This window comes from Stenella coeruleoalba (genome assembly GCF_951394435.1).
Source record: "Stenella coeruleoalba genome assembly, chromosome: 15".
Taxonomy (NCBI): domain Eukaryota; kingdom Metazoa; phylum Chordata; class Mammalia; order Artiodactyla; family Delphinidae; genus Stenella; species Stenella coeruleoalba.
The window spans coordinates 9066962-9094161 of NC_137161.1; the positions used below are offsets into that span (position 1 = coordinate 9066962).

Below are 27200 nucleotides of genomic sequence, written 5' to 3' on the forward strand. Positions count from 1 at the left end.
AGGGCGTCACTCGGCCTCTGTCCCCCTGACGATCCCCCCTGCAACTCCTCCACCACGGGCCAGAGACCCCCCTCTCTGGGTGGCAGACACGGACGGCTGTGCCGGCTGGTTGGAAGTAGAGGTTGGTTCTGCCTTGTTTGTTTGTTTGTTTTGGATTTTTTTTTTTTCCTCTCTTTCTCTTTTTGTTTTGGCTTTTTGGAAATTTTTTTTTTGGTTTGTTTTTTTTTTTTTTTTTTTTTGGTGACTGTTGAGACACTTGATTTCTTTATTAAACATCCAAGACCGGGTTCGGATGGAAGGGACGAGGGACGCACACGCGCGCGTAAAGATAAGGAAAAAAAAAAAAAAAAGGCAATCCTGGGAAGGTAGTGGTTTCTTCTTTTTCTTCTTCCTTCTCCTCTTTCCCTCCTCCTCCTCGCCGATCTCTATGGCGGATTCGCGCTGGGGGCAGAGAGATCACTCACTGTAGGTTTGTGGCTGCTGTCGGATCCCCGTCTGTGAGTGATATGCTAGAGGACAGGAGCGGGTTTGGGAAAGACAGAAAATCTGGAATTCACACACACACACACACACACACACACATACACACACACACACACACACACACTCACACGCACGCACGCACTCTCGCTTCCTCTCACACACACTCACACCCCCCACATATGCACACACACACACACACACACACGCACACACACTCTCACACACACACAAGACAGGGCGAGGCGATGCCAGCAAACATCGATCCTGCTGAACAAACTGAACATTAACAAACTCCTCCTCCTCTCCCCGCGACCTGATGACAGGGAGAAATTTACTCCCCAGCCGCAGAACGCCAGGCAGAGGGAGTCTATTAAAGGGACAGTGTCCCGCCGGGGAGCAGGGCTGGGGGCGGGGACCCGGGCGTGCCACCGGCGCTGGCTCCGCCGTGCGCCCTCTTCTCTGGTGCGGTGACGCGCCACCCCCTTTCCACCCTCCCCCCACCCCCGGGCTCGGGGACACCCCTTGGGGGAGGCGTGACAAGGGAGGGGATGTGGAAGAAAGGGGGCGGGGTGATGGTAGGAGACGCAGGGGGCCAGGTGAGCTGAGCCGCAGGGACCATTAACAGGACCATTAACCATATTAGCAGCATGAGAACTTATGTTCCTTTTGGGCAGGGGACGGGGTAGGCACCTTGGAGTGATGACCACCATCCTCTAAATCTCTTAATCTAACCACAGGGATGTCCTCCTCACCGCCTTAAATTTAATGCCCTTTCCTCTCCCACCTTCCTGCTAGTCCCTGGACGGTCATAAAAACAGGAATCTCCCATCTGTCTCCTTGATAGTTTAATCACATGGTCCTCTTTTTGTTTTGTTTAAATAATCTTTATTGAGCACCTACTATGTGCCTATTCTGGAGACACAGCAGCCATACAGAAAGGGAAGATCCTGGCCCTCTCAGTGTTTGTGTTCTAATAAGGAGCAGACAAGTCGCCCCCAGATATCCAGGCTTTGCTTAAATGTCACCTTCTCCCAGAGGCCAACCTTACTTAAAGTTTCACACACACATCTCCACTCCCCATTCCATTTCTCTATTTTATTTTTCTCTACTGGGCTTACCAATGTCACACATATTATCACATGTATTATATACAGTTTTCTATTTTTATTGTCCAAATTTCCCCTGTAGAATATAAGTTCTGTTGAGAGGAGGGGTTTTATATTCCCAGTGACAGCAAAGATCACAACATGTAGTAGATGCCCAATAAAACATTTGAATGAATGAAAGGTAAGCAAACCAATATGATAATTTCAGAGTGGAAAGCTCCAAGAATTTGTTACAAGAGGGTTCTGTGACAGTGTCCGCAAGAGGGGGTAGCTCTAGCCTCAGTGCAGGAGATGTCATTTGAGCCAACATGTGGCAATGGCCCTGATATGGGCCAGGTACCTTTTGAGCTGCTGGGGACAGGCTGAACATGGACCCTGCCCTCAAGGGACTCTTGTTCCAGTTGGAGAGACAATTAAAGGGGTAAGTGAGGCCTGCTGGGACAGGGGTTGTACTTAGAAGTGGGGGCCGTTAACCTGGACTTGGAGGAAGGGAGGATGTTTAGTTACGAGGTAGGGCTTCCTGGGGAAAGTCAAGTGAAAGCTGAGTCCTAAATACAGAGGAGTTATAGGCAAAAAGGGAGCTCTGACAGCATGTCCCCAGAATAAAAAGCCAGGCATTGTCTCAGTCTTTCCAAGGGCTTCTCCTTCCTGCATTAAAATGCCCTGAGGCCCTTGTTAAATGCATGTTCTGAGGCCTTTTACTCTAGAAGAAAATGTTCTAACCCTGGCACTACTGACCTTTTGAGGCCATAATTCTTTGCTGTGGAGGCCACTGTGCATCGTAGGATGTTTAGCAGCACGTCTGGTCTCTACCCACTAGATGCCAGACTCTTCCACCCTAGTTGTGTCAACCAAAATTGTATCCAGACGTTGCCCAAAGTCACCCAGGAGGTAAAGTCACGCCTAGATCTCCTAATCAGAACCTTCTAGGGCCCATTGCCCTTAACCTTCTAAGTCAGAAACTTCTGGATAAGGGCTTTGGAATCTGCAGTTTGACCAAACAACTCCCAATCCCACAGGTGAATCTCTTGCTTATTCCAGTTTAAAAACTTCTGCTAAAAAAGCCCTTGTTCTTTTGGAATCAGATCTACCCCAAATTGCTAACTATAGAGCCAACTCAGGCTTAGATATTAAAGTAATAATTACAATAATTTAGGAGTTCAAGGGGTGACACTGTTACTGTGGTCACTGTGATGGGTTTCACCAGTGTCCACTCCTCACTCCCGCCCTACCATATACTCACTGCACGTGAGGCCTGACCTGTACGATCTGTGGCGCCTTCTGCCTACCACCTACCTGTCACTTTTGCCCTCGCTCATGGGGAATTACCAAGGGTGACCCGTCCCACAAATATTTTTCTAAACAGTTCTTTTGGGCCATAGGAAACTTTGTCCATCCTACCAGTCAGCTGCAAGATGTTATTGTCACTCTTTGCAAAGTGCTGTTTAATCATTTTTAACATCCCCGCACAGGGGGGCAAATGCTCATTTTTCCTTCTCACGTACATGGTACAAATTGTTAATTCACTCACCCTAAATCACCCAGGCAGCCTCCACCCATTACCAGCCCCACCCAATCCCAGCCTAGTCCTTAGGCAACTGAGGCAGAGAAAACCCCACTTCATAGTTGGCTATGTCAGCAAAAGGGGTATGAGTACTAATTAATTCTAATTACCCAACACACCTTTATGGAGCTCTGTGATAGGAACCGTAGCTTATTGAGTGAAAACCCCACAGTCCTGTCATTAAGGAGCCACAGTTATAGGATCAGGAGGTACAGAATTAGGCCTGGACGGAAAAGAAGACCAAGATTGCAGTAAGCTCACCTCGAATCTGCCATATTCTGCAGAAGCCCTATGCCCGTTGATTTGGCCTTTGCATTCCATTCAATAATTTAACAAATCTCTGTGTTAGGTGCCAGGTATTGCCCTGAGCACAGGAGATGCTAGAATGCATGAGATAGGATCCTTGCCTTCAGAAAACATCTGTAAAATGACATCCAAGAGACTGGGAACTAGGAAAGAGGGAGTTCAGGAGCTGGACCCAGCCTTGGAGTAGATCAGGAGGGAAATAGGCAGGAGCAGTTGACTGTGCTACAGAAGCTCTCCTAGATGCTCTCCAGGATTCTTCTCGAATTTTACCCCCACTCTTGCCTCTTTCTCAGTAGCCGGTTATATAGTCGGGGAGGGGGAGCTCACAATATCTTCTGCAAAAACTTTCTTTTAGCTGGCTACGAACTCATTCTTGGGCCCACACTTCTGGAGTGTTCTTTCATTAATTTGTGTTTTTTCCTACTGCTACTACTGAAGAGTATACAGCTTGGTTATCAACAAAGATTTTGGCTACCCCAGTGGATGCATAACACAGTGGTACCCAGATGTCATTCAGTGGTGTAGACATAACACTGAAAAATGCTGAATCACATAGTGAAAAGGTTATTATTCCCTTTCGATCTGAGGAAGTGTCCGTTTGGTGCTAGTATGTCTTTTGTGCCTATCACTTGCTAACTTTTATTTTCAACCAAGAAACCACAGATCTCTGACTCAGAAGCTTAGGAGAGGCAAGAATACCTGGCTAGACTTTTTTTTTCTTTTTTCTAAAGGCAGACTGCCACGTGCAGTGCCTCATTTGGATGTGTCTGGAGTCTTGGAAGCTTGACTACCCTACGTTCTCCTACAAATGGACCTTGAGAGCTTGTTTGGAGGTTCTAGCAGGGGAGCTCAGCTACTCGTATACCCTTGACCGAAGAGCGGTCCTCCTCTATCGGGGAAGGTCGTCCTCTTCGACGGAGCGCACAGCTTAGGGAGGGATGCACGTGGAGCAGTGAGGGAGGAAGGGGACACCCGCCTCTGGTTAGACTTTTTTTAAATGTTTTTTTTTTAATTGAATTCACTTTGTTTACCTCTGTCTTAGAGAAAGATACTGCTCTCCATTTATGGTAGCAATCGAAAGTTTAATATAATTCATGGGTTTTAAAAATAAATATACTTAAGGAACAATAGAGAATAAACAGTGGTTCAGGTGGGATGTGAAGATGGCAAAATGTGAGGAAGGTGGTATGGGCATGTCTAGAATTTGTAAAATACTAAACCACAGACTCTGGCACTTTCGGAAACTTCTTCCAAGAGTTGGTGGCTTGGAATAACGCTATGCTTAAGTCTCCAGGGAACTTAGCATCCTAGGATCCAACCCTCAAACTCTGGGATGTGTAAAGGCATGAGCTGATTGGAATGACTCAACCATACCTTCCAGAACACTTATTCCCACACTGGCTCAACATCAAAATCACCTGGGGATTTTTTTGGTAAGATAGAGAAGCACAGGCCCCACCCCAGACTTACTAAATTAGATCCCAGGGTGGAGCCAGAAAATCTGAAAATTTGAAAGTTCCCAGGTGATTCTGATAAGGTGCCAGGCACTGGCACCTTCCCTGTGCAAGGGCTGAATTTTGTAACAAGTGAATCAAGTTAGTAGAAGTTGCTGCATGCAAGGGACAGGCAGGGCATCTATTCTTGGATTCACTCAAAAGGGTGGTCGAGGAGCCTTTTCAACGCACCCTTAGTGGCCCATGAATGCCCCATTAAAGCACATACCTATTGTATTATATTTTTGGCGGGGGTGTAGTTTGCCTGTCTTACTGCTGGACTGCAACGCAATGCAATTAAAGCAAATATTCTCTGAGTGCCTACCTTACGCTAGTCACTGCTGTGACTGTTGGACACTGGGGCAGCCTGTGAAATTCTTGAGCGTCTTAGTTTCTGTCGTGTCTCCTATACAAGTTTCAGGGCTTTTGCATTTACTCTTCCCTCCAGCAAGATTCCTCCCCCAGATCTGTTTTTCCCCTTTACTCTCAACTCAAACATCACTTCCTTCTGCCCACCCTATCTGTCCCACTGTCTCTCATCCTTCATGGCGCTTACAACCACATGTAAGTAATTTCATGTACTTGCCTCTTTATTTTCTGTCTCCCCTAATTAAAACGTAAGTTCTATCACCTATAGATCTCCAAGTCCAGTGCAGGATTGGTGTTCAGTAAAAATTTGTGGAATGATTGAATACTGAGCTAAGCATACTTGCAAGGAAGGATAAACTTTAAAAGTATCTTAGGGCTTTTGTTAGATAGGGCTGTATAGCATTTCAGCCTGTGTGCCTCTTTCCAGTTGATGCTGTCCTCCCCTCCCCAACTTCCCTCCCTCTTTTCTCTTCCCTCTCTCTCACCAATTGCCTCCTTCAGATCCTCCCTTAATTACTGCCTCTTTCAGGAAGCCTTCCAGGGTGGATCCCATGTGATTCAAACTTCTCTAGTCCATATCTTCCCCAAACAAAGAGACTCAATGTAGACTATGACTCCAAATATATGAGCATACAGGCAGACAGAATTCACCTTGAGTATCAGGTAGGTTACCTTTGACAGTGGGTATGAGGAGCTTCTGAGGGGCTGGTATTGTTCATAACTGGGGTGCTGGTTATGCTAGTGTGTTCAGTCTGTGAAAATTAATTCAGCAGCATGCTTCTGATTTGTGTACTTCCTTATCTGTACATAACGCTTCAATTAAAAAAAGCAGTGTTCTCAAACTTTGCGGCATATTATAATCAACTGGGGTGATTTAAAAAATCCCAATGCCCTGGTCTTACCCCAGACTCATTACATCAGTCTGTGAGGGCGGGATCCAGCCATCAGTATTTTTTAAAGCCCCCAGATGATTCCAATATGCCGCCAAGTTTGAGAGCCAGTGTACCATACGATTTTGCCCTTGAGGATATAATTCATTGCCTTGCTCTTCTGTCATTTAACTCATTCAGGATATCTCTCTTCCAGTAACTGTTTTGTGAAAACTTTAAGGTAGCAATCTCTGGTTATTTCCTACCCTCCCATGACACCTGATACAGCATCACGGTGAAGGGAAGAACTGGACAAGAGGACATGGCGGATGGATCGTGGAGAGTGACAGCAAGAGTAAAGCAGGGTGTTGTGATAGAGAGTGCAGGGGGCAGGGTCCACTCAGGGTGGGGGTCATGGAAAGCCTTTCTGAGAAGATAACATTTAAACTGAGATCTGGAAGACACAAAGCAGCCAACCAGGAGCCAAAGCCTGAAATTGGAAGAGATTGCTCTGCTTCTATAACACAAAAATGCAGCTGCCAGGTCCCAGGTTGAGAGAGCCAGCCAGCCCGGGGAAAGGGAAGCAGAAAGGAGGCAAGAGAGGTGAGTCACGGTGGGCGGGGGGGGGGAGTATGCACATCATTGGTCATAATATGGAGTTTGAATTTTCTCCTTTCAGCCATTGATAAATGCTAATTCATTCATTTATTTACATCCTGAAACACTCAGTCCATTAGACTGGGTTTGCTCAACCAACACAGAAGACACTATGTCTTATTGTACTTGGTGGAAATTTGCTCCCTGAAAACAGTTAAGGTGGATGACAAAGTTTGGGGGTGCTCGGGCATTGGCAAGCTTGCTTCTGTGAATAAATCCTCCAAAAGTCATCAGCTTCTCTTTTTTTAAGAACTATTTTGATGTGGTTAGGTGTAGCGTTTTGCAACAGCAGTTAAGCATGATGTGTATTTTAAACAGGACAACTGCTGAGTGGCCAGGCTGGGGTACAGGAGCTGCTTGGTTGACTACTTGCAGTTGGTGACAGTGTTTTGCTGCTGCTGAAGAATCCAGACCACGTCGCTGGCCCAGTAATCCATTGCTCAACTTCATTAACCACAGGAAGACATTAAGTGAATGTAAGGACCGGAACAGCCTGGAAACCATGTGGCGAGCAGCCTTTAAGTTCTGGGCTCCGGTACATTTTATGCCACCTCAACTGTGCCTCAAGCGCTCCTCCCTGGACTCATTAGAACTGTGCGCCCAAAGGTGCCCCTCAACTTTCAGAAGCAAATAGAGTATGATATAATTCGCTCTGAGAACACCTTTCCGTCTTATCAGGGAGCATGTCTTATCTATTATGATTAGGCATTAAGCGTCCTATTGTCCTGAAAATTTCATGAGATTCTACCCCTGCTTGCTAGGATTATGCCAAAGTGACTTGTCCTGGATGCTCTTTTTGCCCATCGATACAGCTTGTCTTTTCTCCTTAACTACTGCTGGGAAGGCCAACACAGCTCAGGAACCCACAGACGTCAAGTGGTTGAATAGTTCGGGACTGTTGCAAATCCTCTTGTGTGTCTTGAAGGATTGCATGTCCCCAAGATAAAGATCTGAGAGCAAGTAGTTTATTTGGGAGATAATCCTGGAAAACTCCAGTAGGGAAGCGGGGGAGTGAATAAAGAAAAGGATGCAGGCAATAGGGGTGTGTTATCAAGCAGGTTATCACAGCGGGCAATTGCAACTTAATCCTGCTGGGGGAACGCTGGGAGTCAGTGTAGATTCTGCACGTCTGAGCTCTCCCTTCTGAAGTATGAGAGAGCTGGGGTATCCATCTACATTCCATCCTGAGAGCTGGGATGAGGGCCTCTCCCGGCCTTCCCTGCAGGCAAAGAACCACTCCCTGCTGGCATTTAAAGCAGAGTGTGGAGAAGTGGGCCGAGTACCAGGCGGTGTCTGTTGCACTGGAATCCCCCAAACTGGGAGCTTCACATGGGCAGGGACCAAGACTGCCTTATTCATTGCAATATCTCCACTTAGCCTAGTTCCAGGTACACAGCAGAACTTCAATAAACCGCAGACCCTCAATAACCATCTAGCGAAGGCCCAGTGTATTTGAAAGCTTCACACCATGCCTCTCTTAGCTGTTCCCTCTGTTTTAGTCCTATTGTTTATAATGTATTTAGTGCTTAGAAGTCTTTTTCATTCGCTGGTTTTGTCAGTGTACTCTCTCCCCACAAGTGTGCTCACTGGAGGCAGGGGTCTCTCTCCTTGTTTTATGTCTAGTAGGGGCATAGAGAAGAGTTCTCATTATTACCACAGCTCAAGCTTTTAAACAAGATGAGAGACGTGATCCAACACTTAAGTGTGTTCTTAAGCATAAGGTGGGAGCAGAACATTTGAAATTAGGATTGTCCATAGAAAATATAGGACACAGAATCACTGTGTGCTGCCCAGGTAGGCACTAGGAAAGAAAGGTAAATGTAGGTTTGAAGTCAGACAGACCTACATCTAAAAAATACTTTTACTATTTACTAAGACTATAACCTTGGGCAAGTTATATAGCCTCTCCGAACCTCGGTTTTCCTATCTGTAAAATGGGCATAATTACATCACCAATTCCATTAGGGGCTCAAAGAGGATTATGTGACCAAACATAAAATACTTAGCACAATACCTGACACGTAGAAAGTACTCCCACATTTTTAGCTTTTTCATTCTTTTTCTAGCATTTGTTGATTGACTATTGTTTACAGAGTGCTTTCAGCTGTACCAGAGGTTTAATCTAATCTGTACTAAGGGATAAAACTAAATCAGCTCAATCCTCTAATCTGCAAGGGCACCAATTTACAGAAGCCAATCAGGGAAGCTCAGGTCCTCCTGCAGAAAGTACAAAGGCGGCAGGGCACAGGTCCTGGCCATTGGCAGCAGAGAGCTCCTGCCACAGCCTTCTTCTCTCCTTCAGCGTATCCTCTTTTCCCACTAAGGTTCATTAAGCACCTGCTCCATGCCAGGCCCTGGGTTGGGTGCTGGGAATGCAGCAGGGAAAAAAGGTCCTGCCTGGTTCTTAGGGAACTTAAACATCTAGGGAAAGACAGATAAATTAAACAAGTGGTAATAATAGTAGTTAACATTTACAAAGCACTTGGGCCACAAGCTATTCTAAGCACTTTAAAATATGAACTTATTAATCCTTAGAACAATTCGATGAGATAAATTGGTTTTCTTGTCCCCATTTTACATGTGAAGAAACTGAGGCACAGAGAGGTTAGATAACTTACCCAAGGCTATGGAGACAGCAAATGGGGAAGCCTGGATTCAAACCCTCCTGATATGGCTCTAGCTTGTAGATTCATCCACCATGCATTACTCCCTCTCAGTAATGCTGCAGCCACGCAGACTTTTGTATCACAAAATGTCTAGTTACCGCATTGCTTTTCCCTGTTTATACTCCGCAGCTTAACAATTCTTAAATTTTAACCTGTGTATTGTCTCCTACAAAGTTAAAGTAGATTCCTGGGCTCCATCTCGAGAAATCCGGATATAGTAGGTCTGGGGTGGGGTCTGAGAAGGTGTATTTCTAACAAGATACTGTGAATTCACAGACCACATTTTGAGTTGCAGGGTTCCAACGGGTGCTTTTTCCTCCCAGGGGACACATCACAATGTCTGGAGAGGTTTTTGGTTTATTTTATTTTATTTTTTTGCGGTACGTGGGCCTCTCACCGCTGTGGCCTCTCCCGTCGCGGAGCACAGGCTCTGGACGTGCAGGCTCAGCGGCCATGGCTCACGGGCCCAGCCTCTCCGCGGCATGCGGGATCTTCCCGGACCGGAGCACGAACCCGCGTCCCCTGCATCGGCAGGCGGACTCTCAACCACTGCGCCACCAGGGAAGCCCTGGAGAGGCTTTTGATTGTCACGATTCAGGGGTGTGCTACTGGCTTCTAGCGGGTAGAGGCCAGAGATGCTGGCAAACATCCTATAGCGCACAGGAAAGGCCCCTGCAAACAAAGACTGATCTATCCCCAAACGTTAATAAGGGCCAGGTTTGAGAACCCCAGGGTAGAGCATGGCCTCGCAAACTTTAATGTATAAAGGAATCATCTGGGGACCTGGCTTCAAATGCAGATTCTGATCAAGTGGGTGTAGAGTGCCTGGGATGCTGCATGTCTAACAAGCTCGAACTGATGATGCTAATGCTTCTGCTCCAGGGACCACACTTCGAGCGACAAAAGCTAGAATACGTCCTGCACGAGCACAGGTCTTGAATCAAGGCTCAGGGCGCAATGAACTCCTTAGAAATAAAACCCAAACATCATCCTGAATTAGTTCAGAACAAAAGTAACTGAGTTTCAATAATCCTCCTTCAACTCCCACTGTAGCAAGTTTTGCCCTTAAAGAAGGTACAGGGAGGCAGAGGGGCTCAGAGAGAGGAAATCTCCGTTCCTCTCCTGGACGCAGTTAGGGGCCGATTTAAAACGAGGAAGGACAGAACTTGGTCAGCACTGCTTTCCTTCAGTTCTGAAACATCAAGTAGAGTATATTGTTGCCTGGAATTGTGGCTTCTTTCCAAGAGCTGCACGTCGCATCTGCCTGACTTTCAGGTCTGCAAATGCGAGATGAAAAAGTGGCTGTTTTTAAAATGGTTGCTCTCTTGGGAAAGGGATATGGGAGAAAATGGACTCTCTGCGTCCAGCCCTCCAGAGATGGCACCCCAGCCCTTGTGATAAATGGCAGCATTAACAAGGTTTGGTTGAGAGGGGACCTACAGATTTATGACTTCCTGTCTCCGCCAGCAGATGTCATTATGGCTGACAGAACAGAAGGCCTTTCAAGAGCTAGCTGGGGTGGAGCTAAGAAGAGGGAAAAAAAATTAAATAAAAGGCAGAAGACAAAAGTAGTGTTTGCTCAGTGGTGCTATTGTTGATACTGTCATTTTAGGGACACAGGGAAGTTTTACATTAAACTGAACATCTTATAATATCTTTGAGGTCCAGCTTCGAAGATTTAGGCAGGAACTCTCAAATGAAGGACAAACTTATTAGCTTCACTTAGATAAGAAAACCTGCAGGGTTTCGTTCCTGGCTTATTTGTACCTTAAAAGTTCTCTGGGAAGAAGTGAACGCTGCACTGAATAAACATATATTTTACTCCGGAACATCATTTGATAGGTGTTTAAATATATTTATTTTACAAATTCAGCAGCCTGTTCTGAAATTCCTCTTATATACATAAAATTTTACCCATTTTTAAATTGTTTTATAGGGCGTCATTAGTATTTTATGGGCCAGATTTTTTGTGGTATTGAAAAATTATATAAATTTGGTATTTATCATTGGGCACCCAAACCCACATTAATAAGTACCGCTGCTTATTACTTACTTAACAATAACTACAGGTCACATTTCCACATTTCCTCTTTCTAATCCTCACCTGAAGATATACCTTCTGTAGGTAAAGGAAGCATTTTTTTTTTTCTAGCTGATTCTCTCATCTAATGGATACCTGAATGTATTCTGTGGGCTCAGGTAATCAGTGCCTCAAAGTGTGACCCAAAAGGAACAACTCTGGTGACAGATGCTAGGCTGTCTTTAGTCCTGTCATCAGCAAATTATCCCCCATCAGGACCAGACGACCAATACGCCTGGGCAGAAATAAAGAATCATGGAGACCTTCATGGAGGACAGCTACAAGGTCCTCTTATAAAATGAACTCATTTCAAGCCAAAACTTGATCCAGAGACTTCTTCTATAATTAATCAATAGCTATGATGTTAATGCATATGTGGTAGCGAGTATCTGATTTTGGCAATGACACTGTAGGTATGGAAATGGCCACCCCACAGTCCCTTTTGCGAACCACTCTGGAGGGGCAGTATGGTCGTCTGCTTAAAACCCGGGCTCTGGAGACTCATTCTCTGAATTCTTTTTCTGGCTCTTTCATTCACTACCTGTGTTATTCTGGGCAAGTTACTTAAGCTGTTTTGTCACCTGTAAAAGATGGACAAAAAGAGCACCATTGTCTTAGCATTTTTTTAAATGAAGATCTAATGCAATGATCATGAAGTGATTAGCCAAGTGCCTGGCCCAGGGTAGGAGTTCACTAAATTAGCTATTGTTGCAATGATTAATGTTCAAATACATTCCCTCTTCACTATTTCTCAGGTAGATGTGTAGAGACATAGACTAGTTCACTGGCCACCCAGAAAAGAAATCCAACAATAACAAAATAACAATAACGTTGATTGTAGCTGTCATGTATTGAGTGCGTAAGAAGCGCCAGACACTGTGCTAAGTGCTTTACGTGCAAAACCTATTGATTTTAATCCTTAAAACAACCTTATGAGGACAAGTTATATTACTCCCATTTTACATATGTTAAATGTAATCTTGTTAAAACACAGATTGCTGACTCCTTTCCCTAGAGTATCTGATTCAGTAGGTTTGGGGTGGGGGCCCCAAGATTTTTATTCAAAAAATTCCCAGGTGATGTTGCTGCTGTTGATCTGGGGACCACATCTGAGAACCACTGGTTTCAGTAACTTGTTCAAGGTTACATACACAGTGAGTAAGTGGCAGAGTGGATTTTCAAATTTAAAAATTTGAATATTTGAAAAATGTATTCTTAACAGATATCTATGTTACTTAAAAGTTCCTTACATCAAACTTTTGAATTAATGGTTGATGGCTGAATTCACAGAGCATAATGTTCAGAGAGCTGCTTGTTTGAATTAAATATTCTCTTCCATGATGCTCCTCACGGTGCAAAATAGTTTGCAATTCCCTAGAAGGGGAACATTTCAGGAATATTTCAAAAGGAGCAGTCCTTATACCATCCCCACACAACCACTGTTGAGATCCACAGCAGTCCTGCTGGGGTGGAAGAGAATGCAAGGCCTGTGACCCACCCCAGCTGGAGAATTCATTAGAGGTTCCAAGATGGAGCCCAGCCGAGCAAGCTACACCTGGATGCCATCTGTTTCTGAAAGACACTGTATTTCCTCATTCCCCAACCTGGAAGGGATCTCGAAACACAGCCCACTGGACACCCAAGGGCCCTGGCGATGTCTCCATTGAATGTCTAAGATATAGATTTCTCCACAGTCCAGGTGAGCCTCTTAAAACCAGTCAGCCCAGGGGACCATTGGTATAAGCTGCATTGCGGAATAAGAACAGGGATGTGCTCTGGCCCACACTGGAGGGTTTGGGAACATAGGAGAGAGACCTCAAGAAGCGCCTGGTCAGAGATGTGAATGGAGACAGAGGACTGAAGGTGGAGAGCCAGGATAACATCCCAGGTCCCTTAGTGGGCACAGTAATGCAACAAAGGTCATTAGTATCTGCCTCATTTCGCTGCAATTGAAAAGAACTGGAATTCAAATACATAGACAAGATGCACTTCAAGAAATGGAAGCACTCAAGGACTTGAGAAAACAGATTAACTGAGGAAAACAAGTGGTGACATTGACAGAGGCAAAAGATGGTTACTGGAAGATCAGGAATTCCTATTGCCATGATCAGGAAGGAAGAATAGAGAAGACCTTGGACTTGCTTTCAGGAGACTGGGATTCTACTGCTAGGTCTGTAGAGAGTAGATCATCTGGTCCTTGAGGACCCTTCCTTTCTGACACAGGAAGATGCTATTTATTCATATATTCACTCATTCATTCATTCAACAAATATTTGCTGAGCACATCTTATGGACCAGGGGCTGTTAGAGACTGGCCTCTGCTCTTTTTTTTCTGGCAGCACCTGCTGAAGCTTAATGCTCATTCTGGTTGTATGACCCTGGGACTTGCACTCAACTCTGGATCAATCACTAAAGTCAGGGGGATGGAATATTGCTGATCCCGGGACAGATGCTCTCTTTGCGGGTAGGGCTGCCACCTGCCTCACTTCAATCACATTGTTTTAGAGACTTGGTTCTTAAAAGAAAAATTAAGGAGTTGTTACCAGAAGGGCGGCACATGGATGTTGGACAATCGAAACCCATAAAAATTCACAGTAATACCTAACCTTCTATTTTTGTGCCTCACTTTCCCCATCTGTAAAATGAAGAGGTTAAGATAAAGTGAAGCCCACACATTTTTACTACAAAGGACCCCTTACTTGCTGTCATCTGTTGCCCACCGTGGGGACCAAATTAAACTAAATTTGAAAGATTTTGTCTATCATATATCCATTCATCCATCAATACATCCATCTGCCATTTGACATGTTTTTATTGAATATCCACTAGTTTCCTGTCTTGTTCTAGCACTGGGATTATAGCAATTGTAGTTTGCACAACCCTGGGGCCTCTGTATCAAACCTAGACTCATTTGTATTAGATAATTCAAATCTCCATTGTTTAAGCCACAGTTAGAAGTATTCTGCTACTTGCAGTTAAAAGCATTCCTAATTGATAAATCAGATCCAACAGAGGCTCCCTAAGCAGCTTTTAGTATGAAGATGTCCAGTGAATAGATAATTTCAAGTGTCACAAGAGTCCTGAAGAGGAGTACAGGAGCTTAAATCTGGGAGAACTAATCATTTTTTTAAAAAATGCTTTTAACAAGCAATGACATTTTTCTACCATGTTAGAGAATTAGATCAGTTTGGCAAAATTTTTCTTAAAGGACCACACAGTAAATCTTTTTGCTTTGCTGGCCATATTGGCCTCTGTTACAACTACTCAACTTTGCCGTTGTAGTACAAAAGAAGCCTCAAATGATATGTAAATAAATGGGCGTGGCTGTGTGCCAATAAAACTTTATTTACAAAAAAAGACAGCTGGCTAGATTGGCCCTTGGTCCATAATTTACTGACTCCTGAATTAGGTACACACATTGAGTATGCAATAAAGAACAGGCAGTCAAAAATAGTTTATAATATACTTATTAAAATATGGCAAATTTCTCAAAATTCTGCTTTTCAGATTCCCAGGGCCAAGTCCTTAAGCTCACACATTCTGTGACTCAGTGATTCCTCTACCATGCCTTCCCCTTCTCGCACAGAAGTGAATTGAGCGGTGGGTCAGCTGGAGAGCTGCCCAAAGTACTAATCTCTAACAAGTTTAGAAACACTAATGGAAGAAGTTGGAAAAATATACATTTCCCCTTCTCTGATAAAAAGATAGAGCGCTGTAAAGTAAAAAAGGCAAAGATACAAAAACATAACATTTATTAGCCCTGGAATATTTTTGCTGAGGATTTTTGTAGCTAACATACACAGCATTTGTAGTCAGCTCAAAGATGGCAGTCGTGGTTAGCAGAAATTCCAGAACCACGTAATGTGTGGTGTGCTGTGATTTACAAGAGATGTGATTTATATTGTGAATATTAAACCTTTTAATATACCTCCCAAGAAGTTGCTTGGTTCAGAAAAGTCACAAAAGAATGCCAAAGGAAAACTAGAACTGCAGAAAAGTTGGAAATATTTTGTCTTACTTTTTAAAAGAATATTGACTCTGTTTCAACTAATGTAAGTAAATCGTACTGATTCTGAAAAAAAAAAGTCTTACAGGAAAATCAGATTCTCTCCACCCTCAGTGCCTATACCTTGGGCAAAATTTGAAAGGACAGTGGATTGACAAGTCACTGGATTATTAGTGCATGTGGCTCTCATTATATTAAGGCCCACAAACTTAACTGCCTGTTGTATCCAGGAAGGTAACGGAACGAAACATATTGGATCTGAGACAACAGGGAATGGTGGGGACTGAGGCAGACTGGAGAGCTTATGACCTGTCTAAAGGTGGCAACCACTACACAAAACCACTGTAGACTCCAGTCTATTGTTTTCCCCCTTAGGAAAGATCTCAAGATCTTTATAAGAAGATGGTAATCTAAACTTTTATGTCAAAAGTTCCCTACTGTAGAAATTTTGTGCCAACCAAGTAAAACATATTTGTGGTTCAATCATGCCTTAAACTGTAAGCCTCTCTCTCCCTTTCTCTTGCAAACACACACATGCACACATAAACACACGCACAAGCACCCTCTTCTAGACAAGAAACACTCCTTCAACCACTATAGTCAGGAGACGCCCGACGATGCTAAAGTATAGCTGTGCACCTTAGGTGATCCGATTTCTCAACTCTGCCTTCCCAGACAAGATGAATCGTTGGAGAACATGGCATCCCTTCCCGTATCTCAGGCTACGGGTCTATTAGCGTCACTATTTATGGAGAGGAGAGAGAGAGTGATAATTTAGACATACACTTGTTTTGTAAAAATTATACTCCCATCCTCTAATTGGCTTGAGTCCCCCAGAATATCACTTCTCTGTGATAAATAATGTGTCTGGGAGGGGAAATGCTAAATCGTCTAAGAATTTCAAATTTTTATATTGCCGCTTGTAACTGTGTCAGCCACTGAGCCATGCAGTATTTTCCCCTTCTCAAAAATGTCACAAAAAGAAAAGTGATCACAACAGTTGACACATGCCAAACACATATGTCAAATAAACAACATGGAAAGAGTTGCAATTGAAGTACCACCCCTGTAAAGAAACACAGTATTTAATCTGATTTTAATTGAAATGTTGCAAGTCGATACCTTTTGTTTAGTCAGGACACAAAGCAGATATAAAGGAGGGTAGTGACAATAATCCTACTCAAGACACTTTGAACGTTGGAACTTCTGAGCCACTTTGGGGAGGAAAAAAATACTACACTTACTAATACTAAAGAAATATTATTACATTTAGTGGAGAAAATGCTCCCAAGATGGTAATGAATAAGATAATACAGACGTCCCTCAGTACCCATAGGGGATTGGTTCCAGGATTCCAGCAGATACCCAAATCCCAAAATGCTCAAGTCCTTTATATAAAATGACATAGTACAGTCGGCTCTCCAGATCTGCAGGCTCCCCATCTGTGGATTCAACCAACCAAGGGGAATCGGGTGCAGTATCTACGGATCTGAAGGGCCAACTCCACTGCCAATTTAGTGCAGTTCAAAATTGAGCTGCCTTATGCTTCAGGAAGATACTTTTGGGCAATCAGTAGTTAAACAAAGAAACTGAATAGCTTGGTGTGGTGGACCCCAGTGGTTTTTCCTACCTAACTTCTGTTCATCTTCCTCTCTCAGATGACACCATTTGCAGTATAATTCTCTCCCATGATCAGCCATCCATTTTTGTGATATTGATCCTTCCCCCAGCTTCAGGGGCTGGACTCTGACTGGCTAAAGCCAACGATCCTATTCTATCTCATCCCTCTGGCTCCCATGGTTTGATTCGTGATGGAAGAAACCCAGTCAAAACCAATAAAATCTGTGGAGAAGTTTTCTAGGGCTTCTGGGACAAAAGAAGTGTCTCAACTTTTTGAGATCCACCTGCGGTCTGTGTGGTATGAAGATACAAAGACATGAACAACTTTTTTGCTACTAAAACAGAAGACCGTGGAACTGCCAACAGGAATTCATTTGAAGCCTGAAGAAGTAGCTGATTCTGTGGAAGACAGAGAGGAAATACGGAAGGGAACAAAGCTGGTCCTAGATGGCACTAGATCCAACTGTACCTGAAGCTAACCCTGCCCCTGCTCTTTTCAGCGATGCAAATTTATCTGTTCCTTCATTCTTTTTTTAAAATATACTTTAAATTAATTAATTAATTTATTTATTTTTGGCTGCGTTGGGTCTTCATTGCTGTGTGCGGTCTTTCTCTAGTTGCGGCGAGTGGGGGCTACTCTTCGTTGCGGTGCGCGGGCTTCTCATTACGGTGGCTTCTCTATGGAGCACGGGCTCTAGGCACGCAGGCTTCAGTAGTTGTGGCATGTGGGCTCAGTAGTTATGGCGCATAGGCCTAGTTGCTCCACGGCATGTGGGATCTTCTTGGACCATGGCTCGAACCTGTGTCCACTGCATTGGCAGGCGGATTCTTAACCACTGCAACGCCAGGGAAGTCCAACATTCCTTCATTCTTCAAGCCAGTTTTTGATTTCCAGTCATTTTCAATGGAAAGATTCCTAACTCACCATTTGGTTTTGTCAAGTTGATGATGACATATTAATACCTTTTCAATGAGTTATGCTGGGAAAATGGGGTCATACTGTGGGTTTCTGCTTCACTGTTTTGTTTAGTATGTTGTTTTTGATTGGAATGAATACCTTCTTAAATGATTTTCTTACTAGTCTCCTGTCCACACTTTATAACACAGATCAGGTACCACTTCCCTATGAATTCATTACTGAGTAAGAATTACAAACCCTGGAGTTTCAGATCTACTGAGGCTGCCCCAAGCACTGGTTAAGAGCATGTGTGTTACATTAGACAAACATGATTTTGAACCCTGGCCCTGTAATTTACCAGCTGTGTGACTTTGGATAATTCACCGAAATCCTCTAAAACACTTTGCCCAATCTGTAAAAACGCTGTTAATAACAGCATCTTACCTCAGACAACTCTTGTGAAGAGGAAATAATTCATGGTGCGTGACACAGAATAAATGCTCAATAAATGCTGGTTGCTATCTATTGTTGTTACTTTCGTCATACTTATCAAGAAATCCACCATATAGAAAAAGCCCAATAAATCTAATCTGCAGTTACTAGCCCAATAAATATTTGCTACATGAGTAATTAAAAAGTTGATGAATAGATGGTAGAATGAATACATGAGTGAATTAAAACATAATAATGAAAAAAATGAATGAATGGGAACTGGAAACTGAGAAGTAAGACCGCAAGTAGAGGGGCTGGGCCAGGGGATATGATGGAGGAGGAAAGAGTGGAAAGACGCTCTATGCTTTACGGAAATGCCCTTCCCGTGATCTGTGTTCCCATCAGGTAGAATGTTCTGCAGTGCTGCTCCCTTCCTACGCTCATTACTGCAGGTCATCTGTTGGGAGCTTTTCGATGGGCAGCTCTACAGACAGCATTAAGCAGCACTTATGGCCAAAGTCATCATACTCTGTTGAGCTCTGTGTTTAGGGTGTCCACATCATTTTTTTTCCTTTTCCATGGGTTCTAGTCAGTGCACAGATGGAATTTGGCATAGATGGCTTAATTCCTTCTAATAGCTCCCCATAGCCTCTGAGATAAAAGTCAAAGGACCTCAACACCCAAAAGGCCAGTAGGAATAAGTAGGATAATGTGGACATTCACTGAGTACTTACTTTAGTCCAGGCCTAAAGACTTGGCCAGAGCAAGGGAGCTCACCATCCTGAATGGAGTACCTTATCCAGCCTTTACAATTGTTTGTGGCAGCTACACTCATTAGCTCAACTTCGCTGATGCAGTAGCAGAGATACATAAAAACTGTGTTGTTGCATGTTCAATATCACAGGGCTAGGAAGTGGCATGGACAGTATTTTATCCCAGGCAGGCCATACCCGGAATCTCTGTGCAGAGGGCTTTAGACTTCATTACACTCTACCTTGTGTCAGTTCTTAGAGCATTTGAAGCTATAAACTTAGTTGCCCTTCTGCTTCCTTCAGAACTCTCAAAAATGAACTCCACAGAAATGAGTTTCTTGAAATAAAATTCTTCAGATGTGGACACATTAGAGATACTTTGAGATAATTTTAAGAGCTCATATTTATAGATTTTTTAAAAGAATTTTTTAAAAAGTTCCCTATCTTATTCTATGGATCCTGAATAGCCAGTAGACAGACACTTGGACTCCTATTTGGACTCGGACTTCAAGGGTCCATATAGCATTCTTGGTGCAAGACATCTGAACTACCAGTCTGGTCCTCACAGCCAAGTTTGGCTGGGCTGGCTTTAGCTGGAATTCTGTTTTCAACACACTTTCATGTCAAACTGGCCAAGGAGCTATGCCATTTGCAGGATCCCAGCCCCCAGCTTCACAGAGCAGAGCTCAGAGAAGGGATGTGGAGCTCAGAAACAATAGCTTAATAACTAGCACACTGGTAACTCAGAGAAGTTCTCTTAATTCTGGGAGCAGGCTGCAATCCACAGGGATGGGTCTTGGGCAGCCATGTTTGTATTACGTGTATTTGTCCTCCATTGGCTGGAGCGCGAACACCTGACTCAAGTGAGCCAATCACATTCTGTTTCCCCAGAACTGGCACTGACAGATGGTAAGTTAGATTCTGTCACTGAACCCAAATCATATAACATCTGGGACAGCCATATTCCACCAAACAGATTAAGCGCAGAGAAAAAACTCTCTGTAGTGATCATAGTCTAGAGTAAAGAAAGTGAAGTAGAAATTAAATGAAAGGAGAGAGAGAGAAAGAGAGAGAGAGAGAGAGGGAGGGAACCCTGATAGCTTTCTAGGTCTTGAATTCAGTCTCTTTCTGAGAGCTGGCTGTATTCCAGTTTTGTGTGTTCTCTGAGATATCCCTACCCTTATAAAACATAACTGGACATTTTGCACCAGCTTAATAAGTTGGTTTCTATTACTCACACCCTAAGAGCACAGATTAATAGGACTACCAATTCTTTTTACTGCTCAGAGCAAGATTCAAATTCTTTTTGAGAGAATGTAGCTTACATATAACACAATAAATAATTTATTGGTCAAAAAGATGGTTGGCCAACTTCCTTGAAAAAAGGAAAGAAATGGGCAGAGTTATTTACTCAATGTTATTAGCAACAGGTGACTATCAACATTTCTGAGTTGTCTCTCAGCTTCTAATTTCCTTAAAAAATTTTTTCCTTATAATTGGTAATTTTAAGAAAAATAATGGTAGTGGTCAAGGAAACTAAAGGGGGCAGAAAGTCAGAAATCAGGAGAAAAACTAACCGTAAGTCAAGAAGACAAATGGCCATTTTGATGAGAATAAGACACACTTCCAGGAAATGTCCTACCTTGTATAGGATATGATAATGTTGCCTCCAGTGACAGCCTAACCCAATGGCTAATATGAGAAGGAAAGTATGGAGTGGGAGAAGGAGAGAGTGTTTTCTCATTGTCAGAGAGGGAAACTCAACTCAAACGAGCTTAATAGAAGAGTAAAAAAACGGTTTTCCACTTGGATCTAAGAAGAGCATGGCTAGTGCAAGCTTTAGGCATGGCTGGGTCCCGGTACTTGAATGATGCCACCAGGAATCATTCTTTGTACCTCTTGGTTCTACTTTTGCTTGTGCTGGCTTCATTCCCAAGCAGATTTTTATACATATAAGGTTGCCAGATTTAGCAAATAAGAATGCAAGACACCCAGATAAATTTGAACTTCAGATAAACAACAAATATGTTTTCTTTTTAGTTTAAGTATATCCCATGCAATATTTGGGACACATTTATACTATAAAGTTGTTCATTTATTTGAGGGCTTCCCTGGTGGCGCAGTGGTTGAGAGTCCGCCTGCCGATGCAGGGGACACGGGTTCGTGCCCTGGTCCGGGAAGATCCCACCTGCCGCGGAGCTGCTAGGTCTGTGAGCCACGGCCGCTGAGCCTGCGTGTCCGGAGCCTGTGCTCGGCAACGGGAGAGGCCACAACAGTGAGAGGCCCGTGTACCGCCAAAAAAAAAAAAAAAGTTGTTCATTTATTTGAAATTCAAATTTAATGGGGAATCCTGTATTTTATCTGTCAACCCTCCTCCTATGAGGTGGCAAAGATGGCCACCAGCACTTCTAGACTTCTGTTCTATTAATGTAGCAGTCTCAGTGAAAAGGAGGCTTCTTTTCTAAAATTCAAATATATAGAAGTCCCAGGGTTCTGTCCCATTGAAACAATCCATGAACCGATCACTGTGGCTTAAGAAATGGAATAATGGGATGGGCCAGGCACAGTCTGTGGCATGACAATGGAAAAGATGTGGCAAAATAATAGTTGTCCATGAAAAACAAATTACACAGACTTATAAGTGGTTGGAATGGAATATAGAAATGATTTTAGTTCAAGCTCCTCATTTAGCAGATGCAAAGGTGGAGCCTAAAGAGCTCCTTTATCTTCTTCAGACAGCACAGTCACGGGGGAATCTGGGCTGGAACACCCACCTCCCACTTCCTCACCATCCAGGGCTCTTTCCATGTACCCCTGTGGCCATCGCCATTCTGATATCCACTGGATAAATCAATTAGCACCCATGAGGCCTTGCCCTCTCTGTCTTCTCTGTAAACAAAGTGAACAGGTAAAAAGGAAATGCTTGTCAAAACGAATCTCTATCTGGTTTTCTCCATCTATGGGACAATTTCTGTAACACGTCAATCACTTTGTTGCGAAATAGCCCCTCCAACATACAATCCACGTTTTCCGATGACACCAGCCTGTCAGTCACTCACTAAATCAAAGCCAAATTTCATGCCAAGCAAAGACCAGGTTGTCAATTACTTTGTCTGCCACACATGCACCAGAATCACCTGACAGCTACGACTTTCTATTCTCAAACGGACTGGGTCTTGTTTGTATCTCCTAATTGAGTTCCTTTTTAGACTGGTAGCTTAGCAACTAATAAGTTATTTTTCTGCGACAACTGGCCTAAATTTCATAGCTTTCTTGACCGTTGCCACTTGTTAGAAAATTGTTTCCCCTCAAGTGGCTAAACAGCAAATGTAAGATGTATTTAATACTGAATTGTTCTATTGTTTCTAATTATAAGCATTTTCCTACTGTTTAAAAGTAAACACAGGATATGTTGTCAAATAGACATAACTTTAAATAACTGTAAGAAGTCTTGGCATTTTGTCCCAAAGTCTCAAATTCTCCATTATTGGTAGCACTAGATATTAGAAGAGGCCGATAAGGTAAATATCCAGCACTTACTAGGTTGTAAATTACTTCACAGGCAGCTGCTGTGAGCGAGCCACTAGGAGGTTATGTACAGAATATAACAAGTGTTCTCATCCTGAAGGAACTTAGTTGGGGAAGAGAGTACGCAACAAATTCCAAATCCATTTAAAGAGTACAGGGAATTCCCTGGCGGTCCACTGGGTAGGACCTGACGCTTTCACTGCCATGGACCCAGGTTCAATCCCTGGTCAAGGAACTAAGATCCCGCAAGCCGCACGGAGCGGCCAATAAATAAATATAAACAAACAAACAAATAAAGAAAGAAAAGAAAAAGAAAACAGAGTACAAACAGTGCAAAATGAGAGAGAACAATAGAGGCACTAATAATTTTTAAAAGGTATCAAAATGTAGTCATTATTGGTGTAGGAGACCTTGTTCTTCCTTTGCCGGCTCAGCTTCTGATTTCCCTTCCTAATTTTGGAGAAACTCTCCATTGCCTGTAGCACATGAGAGACATCATGCCCTTACCTCCTATTATGGGAACTGAAGGGCTGGACCCTCACTCTGCCAACCCTCTGCCAGCCACAGGATGGAAGTTTGGTCAATCAGATGTGCTGGCCCTGCAGTGTTGAATCTACAGCTGTGAGAACATTTGAATTAGCCCATCATAGTAGCTGCTTCTGTGTCCACGGGCACTGGTGGTGATATCTTGGGTGGACTGCTCTTGCTGAAAGAAGAACGTTAGGATTCTTGCCTCCTGGCTACTCCTGGGTTGCCATGGCTCTAACCAGACCCTCCAAGCACTTTGTAATTTGGGGTCTTTCTCATATAATTCGATAAATTTTTTTAAAACTTAAGACATTCAGAATTGGTTTCTGTTGTCTGTAACCTATAACCCTGACATTTTTAATCAGCATAGGCATGAGATAAGGATTCTCTTCTCACTCTGAGCAGCAAGAATCTGGGAAAGCCCCACGGAGCATAAGAACTTTAAATAATCTTTGCACAAGTAGAAAGCAAGGGAGCAGCTGTTCTACACTGAAGCCCTGGTACGGAGAAGCAGAAGTCCAGTACATTGAAACAAATTTTAATTGATAAAGAAAAAGCTTTATCGCCCTCATCATGTTATTTTCAAAAAGCAACACAGTGACTGGTAAACAGTAGCATTTAATAAAAATGCTGAATGAATGAATGACAATGGAAAGAAAAGATGCCTTGGTGAATTTAGCTAAACCGAAGACTCCTATCATTAGGAGTGATAGGAGACTCACTGATAGGAGACTCCTATCAGCCTCTATCATTAACTCGAGGAATTATCGTAAAGGACCTAAAAATTAGCAGTGGCTCTTTCTAACTTTTATATTAATTTTCAGCATAGTATAATGTAAGATATACACCATTATACATAAAATGTTAGATCACAGCACTCCAGAATTCTGCAGAGACAGGGAGCACATCTGCAACATCAGTGGATGAGTCATAATGCTTGTGGTCTTGGCCAATGGGAGACAGTCTCAATCTGGAAGTTTCCTTATACTGAAAGGAGCTGGCTGTAAAGCTCCCTTTGATTACTGTAGGAGAGGCAATTGAGCAGAGAGAGAAAATTCTCAGGGAGAGAGAGAGAGATGATGGTCTGTCTAGCAAACAGAGAGGAGCCAATCGTGTGTAATAAGGAACTGGTGGTAAGAATTTTGCAGAGCATGTCATGGGATGCTTCTTCAGTTATGCAGCTGTTCTGGACTTTAAGGTGTGTCCTTTGAGCAACTGCAGTCAGGGAATTCCCTGTTATTAGTCATTGGTCTTCTGATAGTTCAGAGAAGACTGCTCTGGCATGGGAGCTGGATGATGGAGGATGTAAGCCAAGAGCAGAGATAATTCCATTAGATACATTTGGATAGTGGTTTGACCCATTTTGTAGTGGGGAGGAACTGGAAGTTACTATCAGAACCCACTCTATGTTGCTTGTGGTGTAGCCAACTTTTATTGCATTCGTTACTGTGCAGTAGGCTTTGTTCTGAGGGCTTTACACACATCACCTCATTAAATCCTTCCAACAACTTGCAAAGGTAGATGTTGAGTGGGAGGTATTGATCAGAGGAAGAAATCTATTGTTTTGGGGAAGGTATTAGGTCTTATTAGTAAAAGTGGAATGTCTGAAGTCACTAAGACCTTATGGAGAGAAAGACAAAACAAGGGGAAGAAACTCTACAAAATTTACATTCCAGTGATTGCAAAATGGTTCGAGCCAAGGAAAAAGTATGATATAATGGAGCTCAGAGTTCAGCTAGGGTTGCACTCTTTTGCTCCACTTCCAACATCATTGCCCCAGTGCTCTTGTGTTAATAACATTGCAACAACAACCAAAAATATACAGATGAGGAAAACAGTAATGAGACAGAGCCACACATGATCTAGTTATTTCTTCATTGGGCAAAGGTCCACAGGCGTTGGTAAAATCTTGTGCAAGAGAAAAAAGGATGACATCACAGAGAAAGTAATTTTACTTACGAAAACCTGGAGGCTGTATGCTCAAGAAAGCTTCTCTGTAATAGAACTGTTGCTTTCCCCGCTGACTCTAATTCAAGTAAGGGTTGACCATAAAACCATTTCGTGTGGCCTGTTCTCCCTGTTGGTGTCACTGATTAGAACCTAGGAATGGGCAAGGTTGAACACTCACTCCCTTGGTGCTCCTGGATAGATCAGCCTGGACGGGGAGCAACATGTGTAGTTGCTTGTTCCGATTTCTCTCCCTCATGTGGATGATTGGGAGATAAGCAGAACGTACACAAAGGCGAGTCAAGAGTGAATATTATTATTAATCTCATTTTACAGAAAAAAAACACTAAGGCTCAGAAAGAGTATATGATTCCCAATAATACAAAGCTAGTAAGCGGTGGAGGCAGAATTTAATGTCAGATCAGTCTGACTCCACAGCCTGAGGTCTTTTCTGTCATGGCGTATCCAAAAGACTGCTAGTTGTTGACCAATACAAGTTCTTTCCTATGCTCCCTTGTTTGATGACAATGGAATGCCCAGATTTTAGTGGAACACACTAAATTTGAGACTACGTTTCCTAACTTCCCTAGTAGCTGGTTGTGGCCAATTGAGTGAATTCTGGTCAATGGGAAGTGAACAGACATGATACGTGCTACTTTTAGCTTATGCCCCACAAAAGAACTAGGTATAATTTCCCCTTGTCTCTTTGTCCTTTCCCAATGGCTACAGATGGAGAGGCTGCACAAGCCAAAGATGGATGTCATGTGTTAAGTAGAGAGAGAGAGAGAGAGAGAGAGAGAAATATACTTCTACCTTGTAAGGCCTCTAAGCTTTTGGGTCTCTTTGCTATAGCAGTTTAGGCAGTATCCTAACTGATACATAATATGATGTCTCCCTAAGGAATTTACCACTTTTGTATGAGGAACTACAGGTCCCTATCAAAGCTCATTTATTGTTTTTTTATAGTTTGATATAAAAGTATATGCATATATTAAATATAGTAATGTTTAAGTGAAGAGTTTAGACATTTTATTATTTTTATTTTTTTATTTATTTTTTTTTTTTTGCGGTACGCGGGCCTCTCACGGTTGTCACCTCGCCCGTTGCGGAGCACAGGCTCCGGATGCGCAGGCTCAGCAGCCATGGCTCACGGGCCCAGCCGCTCCGCGGCATGTGGGATCTTCCCAGACCGGGGCACGAACCCGTGTCCCCTGCATCGGCAGGCAGACTCTCAACCACTGCGCCACCAGGGAAGCCCTATAATTTTTATTTTTGTTGATTTATTTTTTATGTTATTTTTATGAGGACTTGAGTTAAAGAATCATTTTAAAACATTAGTTTTACCTCTGTCCTGGGTAGACCTAAGAGACCAGGGTTCAGCAAACTACACCAGTAAACAAGGGTCTAAAGACCAAGCATCAGCAAACAAATCTAGCCACCATCTGTTTTTGTAAATAAAGTTTCATTGAAACACAGCCATGCCCTTTGTTTGCATGTTGTCTGTGGCTGCTTTCTGCTACAAGGACAGAATTGAGTAGATGCAACAGAGACTGTATGGCCCACAAGGCCTAAACTATCTACCATCTAGCCCTTTCTAGAAAAAGTTTGCTTACCCTTGCAATAGATAAACATTACCAGGAATGTGCTGCTCGTCGCGGGAAGTCCAGGTAAGCTCTGGATATTTTCCCATTTAGATGTGATACACGTTTCAACAGTAATTATTATAGTAGTTGCTTAAATGTGAAAATCTCTCGGAATTTTCATAAGTGGGTTGCTCCTCTCACTTGACTATTTTCCCCTGGCAAAATATCTTTTGGAGGAATTTGTTATTTTTGACCTCATGTGAATGAAGAAAGGAGTAGCAGTGAGGCAAGATGTAACACGAAACTGGAATAG

At 43.2% G+C, this 27200-nt stretch overlaps 1 long non-coding RNA gene across 2 annotated transcripts; it reads left to right on the forward strand.

The window, feature by feature from the left end:
• Positions 1–26918, forward strand: LOC307197582. Of its 2 annotated transcripts, none has more exons than XR_013831457.1 (3): positions 1–121; positions 6408–6793; positions 17258–26918. It is a non-coding gene; the product is annotated as an uncharacterized lncRNA (long non-coding RNA). The 2 variants fall into 2 exon arrangements; XR_013831458.1 differs by having other exon boundaries at positions 17–121; positions 6392–6793.
• The last annotated feature ends 282 nt before the right edge of the window (positions 26919–27200 follow it).